The 16,683-nt window shown below is 41.2% G+C and overlaps 1 non-coding gene across 1 annotated transcript; it reads left to right on the top strand.

Moving 5' to 3' along the window:
* The first annotated feature begins 13,408 nt into the window (after positions 1-13,408).
* Positions 13,409-13,516, top strand: trnar-ucu (transfer RNA arginine (anticodon UCU)). Its single transcript has 2 exons — positions 13,409-13,445; positions 13,481-13,516. It is a non-coding gene; the product is annotated as a tRNA-Arg (tRNA).
* The last annotated feature ends 3,167 nt before the right edge of the window (positions 13,517-16,683 follow it).

The following is a 16,683-nucleotide window of genomic DNA, read 5'->3' as shown; positions in this document are numbered from 1 at the left end:
TGTTGTTTTTTTAAACAAATGTAAGCAAAAATAATTTTATGACTATTATTAAGATATTTATTGCCTCCCTTTGTAAATAAAATGTGATGAGTTTTATTTGGCCTCTGTTAATAAAATGAGGACTATATTTTAAAGAAAAAGGATTTCCAGCTCCATGTCTTTCTTGTTCTTCGTGTACAGGTGCAACAGGCCAAATTAACCCCCGCCCAAATTAAACCCGGGTATACTTTGGCCCGGGCCAGAGTATACCCCAGGCGATAAACTGGCCTAGGCCAAACTATACATGGTGGATATGTGGTTGATTTAGCTCTAAGGTCAGGTAGGCACAGTAGTTGTATTGTGCAATCAAAGCATTTGAATCTTCAAAATCTAGGCTTGATATTCTCTTATATTTTTATGATAATTTACACTGCATTAATTGGAATTCAGCTGTAGGCATATACAAGGAGATCTGTATATATCTCAGAGACTAATTGTATCCACAATTTATGTACCGCAAGCTAGACTATTATGCAGTTGTAGACACAACACCCTGGGCCTGAGAAGGGAAGGAAAGGAGTTAAATATGGCCATAAGTTAGTTAGCGTTCTCCCTTCATTTACCTGACAAAGCTGAACCCCCCAAAAAATGTTGAAAAATTAAGTAATTTTTGTGTATATCATTCAATACTACTGATATCATGGGGGTATAATCTGGCCTGAGGGGTATTAATTGGCCTAGGCCATAATACACCCAGGGTATAATCTAGCCTAGGCCACTTTAACCCCTGGGGGTATACTCTGGCCTGTTACATCGGGTCAGACTCTGTAACGATGAAGAGAAATGCTGCAGGTAGTGATCGGCTCTACATAGCGAACATTCCCTTCTCTGCATTCTGCCAAGTTATGAATTTGTGTTTACAAACCCTAAGTGTGAAAACTTCTCTTAAGATCGGTTGTTTTAAAAAAAAGTATAAAGTTCTGTTGCAACATCTCCGAAAGGCTTTTTATATCTTCCACGAAAAAGGGCGGCGAGTTCACATCTGGTGTGTTTCACCTCATTTCATAAATCTATATACACACGTGTGTGTTGGGTGTAGTGTGTGTAGTGTAGTGCGTCAATAACACAACAACAATAAACTTATTATTCATATCCATCGGGAGCAGACGACGACTCGAGCCGAGAGACGATTCCCTTTGTGTCTCTTCTCTCTCTCGCCCGTTCGAGCACTTTGATGTGGAAACGCTCGCAGGCCGGTAAACACAGAATATTGTCCACATTTTTTTCCATCTTTTAAAAGCGCCGGAGGAGGAATGTGGAGTCGCACGCCTCAGAACGCCGAGCGCTGGAATGATGTTTACAGCAACCGTCAGGCTGAAAGATGGCGGCTTTGAGGGAGAACCAAGAAAATACTTTTGTTTAAATTCCTCGCAATGCTATCAGTCGCCCCCCCCCATCCCTCCACCCCCCCCTCCTCTTTCACTTGACTGTTACCTCCAGCAGATCCAGAAGTCCCCCCCCCCCCCACCCCCCCACTCGCTCATGGGATTTGGGACGTCTGGCTTCGGCTTTTAAAAGGTGGAAACATGGCGCTTGATGTGTGACCCAGTGATTCGCCATTAACACAATAGATCAGCGCTGAAGATCCCGTCTGTCGGGGGAGGGGAGAGGTGGGGGTTGGGGTCGGGGGGGCACTGAGACACTGATGTGACTTGTGAGATTTCTGTGTTTAATGTTCCTTCATCTTGTCTTCTTCTCTTTCAACTGCTCCGTGTCTCCTCTGTGTGAGGAGGAGGAGGGGGTGGGGTACAGTTACTTGTGTTAAAGTACTGATTCAACTTCTTTACTCAAGTAAAAGTATACAAGTTTTGTGTTAAAGGTACAGTGAGTAAGATTTAGGTGAAAGCGATCGATTGGCAGAAATTGAATATTAAATAATCCTAGTGATGTTTTCACTTGTGTGTTTCGTCTAAATTGTACGAGTTGTGGTTTTCTTTACTGTAGAATGGGCCCTTTATATTTAAATACTTTATATTTAAATACTTTATATGTAAATACTTTATATTTACATCAAGAGTGGGGTCCAAACTGGACAAACTAAACATCTTTGGAGTTTTTATGAATGTTTCCACAGGTTCTTTCATGTTTGGAAAGAGGAGGGTGAGGTGAGGGGTGTTCAGCTGCAACATGACACTTCACCACTAGGTGTCACTACATTCTACACACTGAAACTTTAAATATAAAAATAAAAACTTCCCCTATAAAGGTCATTTTTACTGGTTTATCTGTGTTAAGGTGAGAGGGGGAAGCAGCAGGCGATGGCTGGATGTAAAATATTAATTCACAGATCCACAGGTTTTTTCCAGCAAATCAACACCAGTTTTTTGCTCTTATCACCAAATGCTCTCAAGACATCGTTGTTCGTGTCTTCTATGTGTTTAGCTGCGTATTTTCATCCTGAGATATTACCTTTTTTGTTTTTGAGAATTATAAACGTCATCAACTTGCTCGCGCTGAATCCTGCTTCTCACATCAGCTCATTGGAACATTCTGCTGAGGCTTCTTCTTCCTCTCGTCTGTTTCATGTTGATACATCCTTAACACCGAGTTGCGTTTATTGTGTGTGATCTGCACTGATGGATACACAACAAGGACTCAGCATATAAATGAAAGGAACGTGTTAAAAGTTAGCCAATATAAGTAAAAAGTTAGTAAATATTCAAGAAAACCCTGAAAAAACTACAAAAATAACAAAGTATTTGTACTTTGTTACTTCCCAGCAACTACTTAAGAATAAAATAATCTAAATGGCACCTTATCAAAAGTAATTTGTTCTTTTGAAGTTGTTAAAGTTTGGTCTGCAGATATCTGCTGTTGACTGGATGTTCAAATCAACCTTGCACATGGTCAAGGAATTTAATCAATGCAACTTTCGAAACCCTCCGAATTCTATTTATGAGAGCGAGAGGCTTTTCTCTTTTTTTTTTCTCCCATCCGCATACTTCAGACCTGACCAAGCACAGCCGAAGTGCATCTGGGTATATTGACATTTAAACAAGCGCCGATGGTTTCCAACGTGTCGACCGATTCGCAATAAGCAGACGACATTTTTGCATAAGCCTCCCGCCAGGCTTTTCTCTGACTCAACCTTTGATCGCTGGAGGCTGGACGCTCTTGGAACTGGACCAATAACTTCAAAATGAAACATAGAATTCCCTTTTGCAAAGGCCGACCCCTTTCTCAAAAGAGGTGGAATCTTTAAATGCAGTCGCGCCTGCCAAGTAGTTTATATTCTATTATTAGAGAATCTCAGCACGTTGACGCCGAGCACAATGGATACAGTATGACCAGGGAGCGGCGTCAACGCTGAGAGAAAAACATTGTGGTCCTGAATAAGTTACACAAACTTCAGTGGAAGAACCAAAAGTGGCTCTTTGGCCTTGAGATCATCAACCACACACTTAACAATTAGCCCTGTCAACAGAAATGTGTTCAGAGAGAGATCTTTCTCTGATTGTTACTGAAACTGTCCCTCAAGGTCCGTGAAAAACAAACCTGCGACGCCAAACCCAACAAGGTCCAAGCTGGAATATACCTTGTGTCATTAAATGCAGTTTCACGTCACGTCACTTACTGTCAAAACAGGAACGCCGCCGCCGCTGCCGCTGCCGCCGTCTCACTCCGTCTGAACCACAGCCGACCGGTCGCCTTTCTGTACGACTGTGAAATCCACAGAGAAACTCAAGGAGTCTCAGAGTATTTCTGAACACACGGCTGAGTCGTGTTTTCACAGGATTACAAATGTGCTTACTGTACGTACAGTTTGTGGAAAGACCTCCTCTGGGTTTCCCTCAGAACAACATCTGGCCGGCGTGTGATGAACCGGGGTCAGAATAAAGGTCAGAGCTTTCCCATCTTCTCTCAGCTCAATGTGAGATATAGATTTTTTTATGACATTTCTTTATATAAAAGATTTATTCAAAACCTTGGTTTATTTTCTTCTTAAAATTGTTCTGCTTTTTTACAATTTCAAATGTTTTTTTGTCGTTGAAAATGCAATAAAATTATTATTAATGACGAATTTAACCGTAAGAAATAGAAGAATCCTTTATTATCCAAGTGTCTTTTTACAAAATTTAAAACATACAAACAAATTTCAAACACACAGCATGTAATGTATGTAACATAAAGACTGATATCTTTCTGCATAACTTTCTGACTTGGGTAAATGTTTTCACTCTGTCCGTTAGTTATTAAGTTAGTTAATGAGATTGTCAGCAGGTTTTCGCAAAAACCCCCAAACGTATTTTCCCGAATCCGGACAAAGGGGAAGATCCAGGAATTCTTTTCATCTTTTTCTTTAATATTGTGAGTCCGGGTGTTTTTGAAATGATTTTTCAGAGGGAATATTTCATGGATCTTGATGAAAGCACTCAGATAATTGATGAAACTGATATTTGTGAGTTTGTGCAGTTTAGTGCAGCTTGATTGAATTAATATAACTGTTTGGCTTCGTCGGAGCTAAACTCTTGTTTGTTTGTGTGTGTGTGGATTCACAGAAAAAAACAGATCTAGTGGATTTAAATGCAGTTTTCATTTAGCCGCTGTAATGTCACATTTTTGGCTTAGATTCAGACACACGGACGAATCCAGGAATCTTTTAACATTTTCTTTAAAATCCAGAAATAGAGCCGAGGTCCATGTTTTTGCTGATAGTGTTGAATGTTTTTAAAATAAAAAAGAGCATCAGTTGTTTATTTAGAAGTCATTTGTGTGATCAGACGGAAACAGACGAGAAGGATAAACATCACGAACTCCTCACACCTCACGTGGGTTCGATTCACGTGTTTCTGGAATAAAAACATCTCGATCAAATCGGCTCCGTCGCTGCTTCGTCCCCTCGACTCTTCGGCGCCGCAGCACCAAGCAGGACGCAGCAGGACGCACACATCCAGTGATGAATCGAGAAAAAAAACCAATGGAAAACATACATGAAACTTAATCCCTCTGACACAAACACACAGACACTCACACAGACACACACACCAGTCCGGCCTCGTCCCAGCATCAACAGATGCCAGGTGACACAGCTCATTAACTTCTCCTTTCTCCTATTCTCTCTGCTCCTCATTGTCTTGAGATATGAGATGATCCTTTGTTGAGAGTTTTGCCCCCTTTTCTCTCGGCCAGGCAGGGCCCGTAATTAGTGCTTTGCGCTGGGCGTACTTTCTCACAGGGCTACGACACAATTAATCAGCACTTTCCCACCAATGGGCAGAAGCCGCTTGATTCTATCAAGGCCAGATTTTTAATTTGTGACGCCTTTTTTCCCGTAATGGAAGTATCAGGACACAGCAGTGATTTTTAAGAATAGACGCCGTAATTGTAGAAGGACAAACAAATTAAATTCGTTGCTCCATTTTCTCCCGTCACGGAGTATTTTAACGGTATTTTTTTGTGGTTTAAGTCTGAGCAAGGGACAGATTTGGGGTTTGAAGTTAGAAACAAAGCAGTGAGAGTTTGATCCATCACCAGAGGATCACATTGGTTCAGAAAGCAGCGACTGACCTGATGTCTGAGCCTCGTGGAACTACTGCTTCATCCCTTAATACTTCAGTAGAGCCCGGACCTCCACCTAGACCCAACGGATTCTTTAGATTCAATCAGGTTGCATCAACTTTCACACACTCTGAAAATGTCAGATTTTTTAAATATCAAGATACAGGAATTATTCGAAAATTAAAGAAAAATTAAAGAAAAAGATGTAAACAAAATCCCTGGAACCGCACAATGTTGAATGGCTTCCATCCTGATACATCATGAAGGCTTTTCTGTCATTTTCCTTACAAACAAACACACAAACAAACAAACAAGCACACAAACAAACAAACAAACAAACAAAGGGACAGGGGTGAAAACATAACCTCCTTTGTAGTTTTTTTTGTATTTCTGATGTAAATATTTGACTTTAAGTGTTGTGTGTGTGTTTAAATTAAAGAGTCGATAAAAGAAGGAGAGAGAAAGACATGAATAGATATGTTGTGTTATTTATGCACCATTTAGATACTTATTGCTGGAATAAAATGTTTGCTCCAACCTCAATTGATTAAACAGCAAACAGTGAGGGAATTATTATTTAATACCAGCAATTTAATGTTTGAATAAAGTCAAATGCCAAGTAGAACGATGCACAGAGAACCACAAACTCTATTTCAAATATGTACGAGTATGTACTTCTACTACTCAGAATTTACTTGAAATATCAATGACTTCCTTCACAAAACACAAACTTTGCAACATATTTAAGAAATAAGACTTCCAGCACACCAGTTTATGCTCATTGCATTAAACTGTGTGTGCTGCACATTACGAGTTCAATTCAATTATGCACAATGACCAGGAAAGAGATTACATAAACGCCTCCACGAGATAATCATATTTCAGTCGAGTATCAAAGTGCTTTCAGTTGTGTTTCCTGTCCCAGCGGAAAAACACAAATTATTTTAGATTTATTTGATGTGATTTGTATTTTTTAGGTTTGCTGCATGCGCTCATTTTCTCACATTTCAAGCGATTAGGTTAATTACAGCGACGAGCAAAGTCAAATCACTTCCCCCTTTGTCTTTTCCTCCTTACACAGAAATACAAAGTTACAGGAAAGCGTTTATTAGATTCTTCCTGTTTTTTCTTGTGACACTTGTTTTAAGTTGCAGTATCTGATGACGATGCTCTGACAGGACAAATGTTTTTAACATAAAGCTCTGAGTCGGCACAAAAGTCAGAAAGAAAACATCACGCAAAGTATCCGCCAGCACCGAGAGGACACAGCTGTTTTATCCCACAAGCAAAACTCGGACCATTCAGCCATTGATTCAGGGTAAAACTAATTTAGGAATATTATTATCTAACTAGAGGAGAGAGAGGGGTGGGGGGGGACAGTAGAAAGAAACAACACTGGTGATGCAGACCTTTCACCTGAGGTCGAAACACACGTCCTCTGCTGCTAATCGGACATATGTTTTCATGAGTCAAGACAAGCAACCCTGCCATGGTGGCCGCTCTCCAAAACTAATGATGTCAAGTGATTCCCTGGAACAGAATCCCTTTTAAAAACAGAATGAAAGAGGCAGAGTGGGAGGGAGGAGCGGGTGGGGTGGGGGGCTCTGGGGGTCCGGAGAGGGGACGGAGTCGAGGAGGACCAGGACAGGTTGGAGCAGAATAAGGAACCGAGACGACCCTCACGTGGTCACGGAACCTGGACGCTCACGGACGTCCAGCCACTTCCTGTCCCGACTCTTTACCCGTCGTCACCATCATAGTATCATAGTCCCCAGAGAAAAGGGCTGGCTTTTTATTGACACTGCCGTTATTGCCAGAATATTGCTTTTAATTGCTGTCCTGGATTCCCCAGCGCGGTATAGGATGAGTCTGAGACGATTACTCAACGTAATGGAGCATAATGATGTGTCGGAACGGCCCCTCCAGCTCGGGTCAGGGGTTGGACAATGTGAACATTCAGCTACTTAGCTTCCTTTGCAACTTTGTGACAAAATCTGTTTGCCCAACACCAATTAAGATGCCTCTCCGTGCGCTGTGGTCAATGGGTTTGACGGAGGGGGTCGTCCAACGAGTTGACATGTCCCTGAGCAGGAACAAGCTGGCCTGTGTCCTGGCCTCAGTAATTGGTGTCCCTTGCAACGTGCCGCTTCCCAGGGTTGTCCTTTGTGTCCCCATGGCAGTCCTAAATGAGGGGAGTCAGGGCTTTAATGGGACTCCTGTTAGTTTTAAACAAACACAGGGCGACCCCCTACTGTTCAGCATGTTGCATAGAACAGCTGGGAGTCCACGGGGCTCTCACTCGGGAGCCCACCACCCCCCCAGGGGGGCCCCGAGGGCCCGATGCCCACTCCCCATTGTGCCCAGGATGACGTCCTCTCAGGAGCTCGGCACTAATTCTGTGTTCACACCGTTAGCAGCTACATCGGCGTTCTACTTTTCAGTGGCCTGATTGCAAGGTGTGGTGCCAGCAGAGTCACGGGGAGAGAGAGGGCGGAACATCGGGCGGTACCGCGGGCGTGATTGGCTGCCAGGAGGGGAACGTCGGACTCGACCGTCAGACCAGGGGAAGAGAGCGAGTGTCGTCAGCGTGGACCGAGGCCCGATCTGCAACAATGGGACGGATTTGTACTGGCAACACAGGAAGTCACAGGAAACGGAACCGACGGGATTCTCACGCACAGAGACAGAAAAATATAGAAGCACAAGCTACAAAATCAATCAATCAATCAATTTTATTTGTATAGCCCATATTCACAAATCACAATTTGTCTCATAGGGCTTTAACATGGCGTGACATCCTCTGTCCTTGTTAAAATTAAATAATCTTTCTTAACCAAAAGAAAGATTATTTGAAATGTCCCTCAATCTGTTGGTGATTTGATGGATTAATGAACAGGACGAGATCCAGAGGTCAAACTAACAAACATATACTCAATTCTGAAAAACTCACGTGTGTGTATATATTATGTTATCATAAAGCACTTTGAACTGCAATGAATCTGACTTTCTAATAATGACAGAATCTCCGTCTGAGGCTCAAATATGTCGATGAAGAATTCATCAGTTTCAGCCATGGATGGATTGTCAAATACACAATGAGTATTTCTTAAATACATCAGAACATGATATTAGTTCATATCCGGCACATCCTGATTCTAATCTCAACCAAGGAGGTTATGTTTTCATCTCTGTTGACTGATTTGTTGTTTTGTTTGTTCCACACAACTTGGTGAAAGGATGGAAAGAACCATTTCAATTCTAGGGTGGATCCAGGGATTTATTTATGTACTGTACTGTGAGAGAAGGATTTTCAGATATTTCCCAGGGAATAATTTGCGGATTGTGATAAAAAATCTGGCACATTTAAGGGACTGATATCTGTGAGTGTAACAAACCATGAGCAACATACAGAAACTTCCCTCTTCTACATAGAAACAGGGGCTTGTTGCCTCATTACTCGCCCAACGCTGAGTTCCTTGAGCGCTCGAGCTATGAAACGTGGCTTTTGGCCTGGAGGCAGGAAGTGGATTGTTAACTCCACCTCAGTCAAGTTCATGCCCCAACACCTGTCAGTCGTCTCCATGACCTTTCTGCTTGTGAAACAACACGCAGCCCGAGGCCGAGGAAACCTGCAGCCGTGAAGCCAACACACAGGGAACAGACAGACGACAGACAACCAAACAAACACACAGTTCTCAAGTGGGGGCAGTAAATGTGTCAAAACAACAACTAACAATACTCATGCATCTTTTTTTGTTTGTTTAAGTTGTTGTTTCAAAGTGAAAAACCGTGCAACACTTGCAGCTTTAATGATTCTTCCCATGCATCTTGAGTTTCCGAGCTCCTCGACTCGCTGGGAAAGGAACATCGTGGCTCCCGGGTCTGAATTTCATTGAGGAAGCAGGGGAGGATTTGTCAATGGGGCTCTTGAGTGCAGTGTTGATGTTGTGTGGCTAATGTGTTTGCGCTGGCTGTGATAGAGGGGATTAGCTCCTTTGTGGTGGTCTGCTGGGACCGCAGACTACTGGACTTTGAGAGCATACTTGCCAACTTACTCACAGGAAAATCAAAGCTTGTGAGAAATTGTTCCCTCAGCACCTAGTTGACTGGTTGACCCCTGAGCCGGGAAAGGTGCGAGCGTGACACGCACACACACACACACACACACACACACACACACACACACACACACACACACACACACACACACACACACACACACACACACACACACACACACACACACACAGCTTCATCAGAGCCTTGTGGTGTTTGTAGAACGGCCGAGGGTCAAGGTGACAAACGGCAAACACCAGATTGTCTGAGGCGTTCCCCGGCGAACTAACCAGCCAGTAATTAACCTTCCTCCTCTGGAAACACGTCGGGTCACTGCAAGAGGCCACAACAGTTTTTGTTCCTTTTTTACTACGACCAAAATAAACATGGTGCGGTTTTTACAATCTCTCTTGTTTGACGACATTTTCCAATACGATAAGAAGAATCACAGAGAGAGAGAACAGGTGATAATACCTGTGACAAATGTGGTTAGATGTTAAATCAGATGTCAGAGAACAAAGCTTGTGCAATCGACAATTACAATCTTACCTTGTTGTGTTCCGACTTCCTGGACTTTTCAGTTTAGCCTGTACCAAACTTACAGGTGTGAAAGGTGCCCGACCAAAGGAGGTGGTCTGTGTCCGGATGAAACTGAACCAGTGTGAAAACATCAGGAAGTGAGCAACTGCATTAAACAATAGAAGAAGACTTTTGAATAACTTTATTTATGACACATTGTCAAAATAGCTCTTAATTTCTCAATTTTGTGGAAAAGACAAAGGATAAAAACAAAGAAGAAGAAGAAGAAGAAGAAGAAGAAGAAGAAGAAGAAGAAGAAGAAGAAGAAGAAGAAGAAGAAGAAGAAGAAGAAGAAGAAGAAGAAGAAGAAGAAGAAGAAGAAAAGAAGAAGAAGAAGAAGAAGAAGCAGAAGAAGAAGAAGAAGAAGTGGCGCCAGGACTGCTGAAGTCTTCTCCTCCGATGATGAGATGTTTGAATGACAAGGACTTTACCAGCCTGATGGAACAATTTCCTGTTTCAGGTCTGAACATGTGAATTTAACATTTAAAATAATAACCGCTACATTGTCAGATTCAGAGTAAAACAATGTGAAATACATTGTAGAAGGATGTTGATATTCTTCACAGGGTCATGAACTCACGTTTAAAAGAAAATCACCTTGAATGTAAATTTCCTTTCTTCTCTCGTCCTCCTCGGTTTCCTCAGAAGTTTGTTTTTTCTTCCTCTTTCCATTCTCCATCCCCTTCACTGCAACCCAACTCTGCGAAAGCACCGCGACAAAAGCCTCCGCGCCCGCACACAAACACTCATGTGTGACCTGCGCCATGCCCCTGCTGCTGTGTTTACAGTAAACGGAACCAGTCCTGAGTGAAGCCCACAAAGGAGCCTGTGGCCTTTGTGTTCCAGCACAGGCCCAGGAGACAGAGATATGAGCAGCTAGGGTTACCGCTGGATGAAACAGCTCATCACCACCAATCACAGCGACGCACACACACACACACACACACACACACACACACACACACACACACACACACACACACACACACTGACCACAACGATGGGGTGAACTCTGCAGGGGACCACCTGCTGCATCCACCTCCAGCCAGTGGGAGGGGGGGAGGCAGACACCTGTGGATGTCTATAATGTGATGCTAAACCTTTAATTAGACAAAGCAGTGCTAACCAAGCATAAAGAAATCGTTATATAGCTCCTATTGTTGCTCTGTTTTTTTCGCAGAAATAAGAGTTTTCTGAAAATCTGAACTTTAGCGTTTGTTTCCAGAAAATCTCAATTTTAGTGAGTTAAAAATTATTTGCACACACATTAAACAGTTTCTGTATATTTTGTCCTTTGGGCCACTTGTTTGTGTGATGCTGTTTTTGTGTCGGATGTGAAGTTTGCTCCCCAGCTTCACCAGAACTATTACCAGTTTGGGCCGAGTTCCCAGAAAAGGTATAAATTAAACCAGGTTTACTCGACAACAGTTAATCCTGTTTAAACGGCGCCGTCCTGTAAACCTCCTTGAGTTCAGATCAGTGATTTCTTAACTACACACGTCTGGACCAAGTTAAACCAGATTGATTTCAATCACCTGTGGTAGTTTTCATTAGTGGGAGTATGTGCACACAGCACAGCCCGAGGCGGCTCATCAAAGCTGCACTACATCACTATAAACCTTTAATTTGATGGAATGAGTTAAACATGTGGATTAAGTTGAATAGTCTTAAATTAGCAGCGTTTATTTGACTCTTTGAGCAAAGGAGACAACAGCAACTCTGACTTATCTTCAGGTTTAAAGGGCAACAACCATGTTTACACATCTAGAACACACACAGCAACTTGTAGTTGTGTTTCTGGTCAAGTGATAATTTAAATTCTTCGGTGTGATCTTCTTCCTAACTCTGTTTTGGTCTCCACCAGCCTCTGTGTAAAAGCAGATATGCACATTAAGGAGTAAAAACTATCCAATACCTATATATAATATATAATTTTGAAATAATTAGCAATGATTCATTAATGTCAGGATCAAACACGTATGACAAAGTAATTAGTAATTGAGAAATTGAGGTTTTAAAGTTTAAGCGTAAACTTTATTACCAATCACTATAATTAAAAAAACTAAAAATAACTGAATATATAAAACTTGAATTAATTATACTTAATACTTATATAGGATTAAGTAAATCTTTTTGCCTAGTTTCCATGTAAGAGCATTGTGTCAAAGGTAAATATTTACACTATTATCTGTAAAAGGCTCATATTGGACGATATTATCAGCCAAACAATGTATCAGTCAGGTTTAAACTACAATCATACAGTTGTGCTCCATTAAATAAACACATTTAGCTGAAAGATGCTGAAAAACTCTTGTAAAGCTGGTTCTACTTTCCTATATTTCATGGAATGAACATCAAATAATCCAGGTTTAGTCTTTAATCTACAACAAATCCTACTTGAAATTTACTTCAGATATTTAAAATATATGAGTAAAATACAAAAACTATATCTGTACATTCAGTGCTTTATTTTTTGAGACCAAGAACTCAAAGCAATGTCCCAACAAGACATTCAACAAATATTATTGTATCTATATATATCTATATCACATATTGGAGCAGAAACCCCACCTTGCTCGTGTTGGAGGTGTAGCCTGTGTGTAACTCTAGATGTCAAGATAAAGAAAGGAATGTCAATGTTTATTATTGTAGCAGCTGAATCATCTGAAGAAGTGTCTCTACCTATTCCTGAGCCAAAGTCTTGATCCAGTCCTGTGGCATAATAAGATTCTGCAATATTAAGCTTCCTCAGGGAAATTCCCAAACAACGTTGAAATCACGGCAACGGGACAAGAGTTATCACCGCTATTCTGCAGCTGTGGAGCGAAACCACAAAGAAAAGAATGAGAGGAATTCTTCTTTTCTTATTGACACCGAGGAGTTTTGAAATTAATATGGCGTCGTTTTATCAGGTTTCAGGGCCCTGGAGCTTTTTGTGGATTTTCACTCACGGTAAAAACAATAAAAGTCTAATAAAACCCAACAAGAGTCATTTTAACAAGTGCAAATTATCCTGATATCAATGAGCCTGTAATCAAATGGCTTCCAGCAGCAACACCACCTGGGTTCTGTGCTCAAACATGGCTGCTCTGCTTCTGGAGGGAAGTTTGATGGTTGATGTTTTGGGTGGATGACGTTTATACAAGAACATTTCAATCTATGGTCTTTCTATATTGTTTAGTTATCATTTCTGTGATGGCTTTCAATTAGAGCCGGATTATTTTTCTGAATGTGTGGCTCTGTGGCGCAATGGACAGCGCATTGGACTTCTAGCATCAAGCTTTCCAACGTTGGCACTGAGGAAGTGATTCAAAGGTTGTGGGTTCGAGTCCCACCAGAGTCGTTCTTATACATCATTAAGAACATTAACATTTCTGTGCAATCACCATCTGACCTACCTGATGCTCTGGACTGTATGACTGAATTGCATCTGAATTTAAGGTATAATGCTTAATTTTTGGTGGCTTTTCAGAAGGTCGGTGGTTCAATCCTCAGTCTTCCCCATCTGCATGCTGAGGTGTCCTTGGGCTAGATTAGATTAGATTAGATTCAACTTTATTGTCATTGCACAGTGCAAGTACTTATACAACGAAATGCAGTTTAGCATCTAACCAGAAGTGCAAAAAAGGCAGTAAAAGTGCAGAGAAATGTGCATATTTAAAGTGGAATATGTAAATAAATAAGATATTTACAGTAAGAAATATATATGGAATAGTAGAGTATTGAACCCCTAACTGGCCACTCATGGATGTTGAATTCACTAATGATAAGTCACTGTCGATAAAAGCATAAATAAAGATCTCTCTGATATAGTTTATTCTGTAAAACAAAAGTTTTGCTTCTGCCGCTGGTGTGTTTTTCTTGAGAGTTGAACATCTCTCTGAGATTCTGCACCTTTTTTCCTTTTCTCCTCCTGCTTCATCAGCAACTAGTGAATCTTCTGATAAAGCAGAGCTATTGTGGGAATTACCGGCAGCACTGGAATGCATCATTGACCAATGTCTTCTCTTGGATGTTGTATAATAAGCCGTGTGGTCTGTGTGGTCCGACCGAGCGTATTAGGCTTCATAAGGGAGGAAAATGGCTCTGAAAGTATGACAGGTATGATAAACCTTTCTCTGAATGCAGTCCGGTTGGAATGCTCGTCTAAATAAAACACAGACGAACATGTTGCTACAGGTGACAAATAAAATAAACTGGTGAGAGTTTAGTGAATATGAAGAGGTTGTTTCCAAACAGCTCTGCGTGAAGTCATGGTTACTATCACAGGCGCCGACAGCAGAAATACCAGCGACTTTTTATAGATGAAGATGATGATTTCACGGTTGACCGCTATAACTCTTCCTCCTACTGTAAAATATCCAGCCGGCGTTCAAACTGTGTCTCTGTGTGACGAAGCTGTGACACAACACAGAGACACTTCACTGTCCCTGTTTTCAGTCCTCACAGCAGCCTGGAGAGATTCTTCCTATTTTCTCCGGATGAGGAGCATGTGGGACGTAAATGGACGAGTGTGTAGCGTGCTATCATCACTACTGACATTATTACTGGAGGTCACAGGACTTAACTAATCCAAGTTACACTACTGTGCTTTGATAATTTGGGTTAGGGCGTTAGATTGAGGGTTGGTAGTTGGTACCAGTTTGTTCAACGTGAACTGATTCTGTGACATCTTCATTTAATCTTATATCATATCCTTTTTAATATTGCAACGAACGTTTACCCGAACACGTACCCATGGTTGTCTTGTTTGTGTCCACATGCTGATCCACCTCTCAAAAAGGGAAAGTTTGACATCTTAGAAGTGAGAGTAGACATTTAGAATTTAATTTGGAAAACATTTGACAAATTTCACATCTAAATGTGGAATAAACTGGACCTTATCGAGCGATGACACTAAAATTCTCAATATCTGGAACTCAAAATGTTATGTTTTAATAAGTACAACATATAAATCATCAGAACAGAGAATGATTAGATGGCACAACTTCAAAACATTGAGTTTGAGTTGACCTGAGAATTTTCAAAACTTGTGCATAAGATAAAGTTGAATGAGTTTTTCTCAGCATTTCAATTTTGACGTTTATAAATCTTTAAAAGAAGTGGTGCTGTGTTGTGTCTCACTAATGAAACAAAGTAAATATTAGTTCTTAGTTCTCCTCAATAATATACAACTGTTTTTGCAAAAAAAGGTCTATAACTAGACATCCAGAAATGATAAACTGACAAAGCTTTTTGTCCTGAACACGGGCCGGGGTTATGAAAACACAGCAGCACCTTAAAGTAGAATTCTAGGTTCACGTGAGGAGAGCAGCCTGATTGCATGTCAACCCAGCAGCCAACCTGTGCTGAGCGCCAGGACACACATGAAGAGGCTTCTCCTCGCTGCTCCAGTGCTAAACAGAAATCCTCAGACCTGTCTGTGTGGGACTTTCCACTGGGGCTACAGCTACACTCATTAATCAGCCACAAAAAGCAATGTCAGACCATATTTGTCACATTTTTATGATTCATTGCTTTTAGGGAGAAGGAGAAAATCTCTACCCTGAAGCTGGGACTTCACCCGCAACAAGCAATTCAAAGGCAATTTGTTGCTTTGTCATGTATAGGTTGCACAGATGGTGACGGATTGCCCGTCAAGAGGATTTTTTTAGGTTTGCACAGAGTTCACTGTCATCCAGCGAGAAGGAGGAGCTCAGCGGCTGTGCAGCTGTGATGTATGGGCTCTCAGATTATCCTTAGATTATCTGTGATCAGATTACAGACGCTGAGGAAGCATAGATACACAAGGGTCTGATCGAGCTGTGAGGAAACTTATGAATAGACTGAGAAAAAAATACTAGATACAACCGATGTTCTTACTTTTGAAAGTTTAATTTCAACCCAGATGAAGTTAATTCATATTTAAAACGTGTGCTCAATTGATTTGAGATTATAGAATATTTTTAATTTATTAATGGTGTAAATAGGACAAATAGTAAATAATAAAGCTGTGCTCTGTGTGTCTGTCTCAGTGCAGAGGGTTTGAACCACGGCTGTCCATCATATTGTCTCTGGTCCAGCGTGTCTGTCCTCACATGTCCGACAAAGACATGGTTTTAAAATTTGGAAACTCGCTGAAGAAAATCCTCAAATCAGAACCAAAATTTGCGCTCTTTCGCTATGTGTGAACTTTTTAGAGTAACTCGAGGGCGTTTGTTTATTGTACTTGTGCCCGAAAGAATTAACATAGACGCCTGCAGTGTCTTAACAACTTACACATTCTCTCCTCATCATGTTCCACCGTTATTGAAAGGTCTTCCTCACGTCCTTATGCCTCATGTCTTCTGATTGTCACACTTGAAGTTTTAGCTCAACTACCATTTTGTTAGTTTCGTCCATATCCATAAACTTTCAGAGGTCCTGCACAAATATGGAAAAATGAACGCTGAGTATGGAGAGAAGTTTACGTTTATTTTACCGATCTACAGTTCGGCATTCCTCCTGAACCTTGGGGTCTGATTCTTACTT

This window comes from Limanda limanda, chromosome 10 (assembly GCF_963576545.1).
Source record: "Limanda limanda chromosome 10, fLimLim1.1, whole genome shotgun sequence".
Taxonomy (NCBI): domain Eukaryota; kingdom Metazoa; phylum Chordata; class Actinopteri; order Pleuronectiformes; family Pleuronectidae; genus Limanda; species Limanda limanda.
The sequence above is the reverse complement of the archived record's forward strand: the minus strand, read 5'-3'. Positions and strand labels throughout refer to the sequence as shown.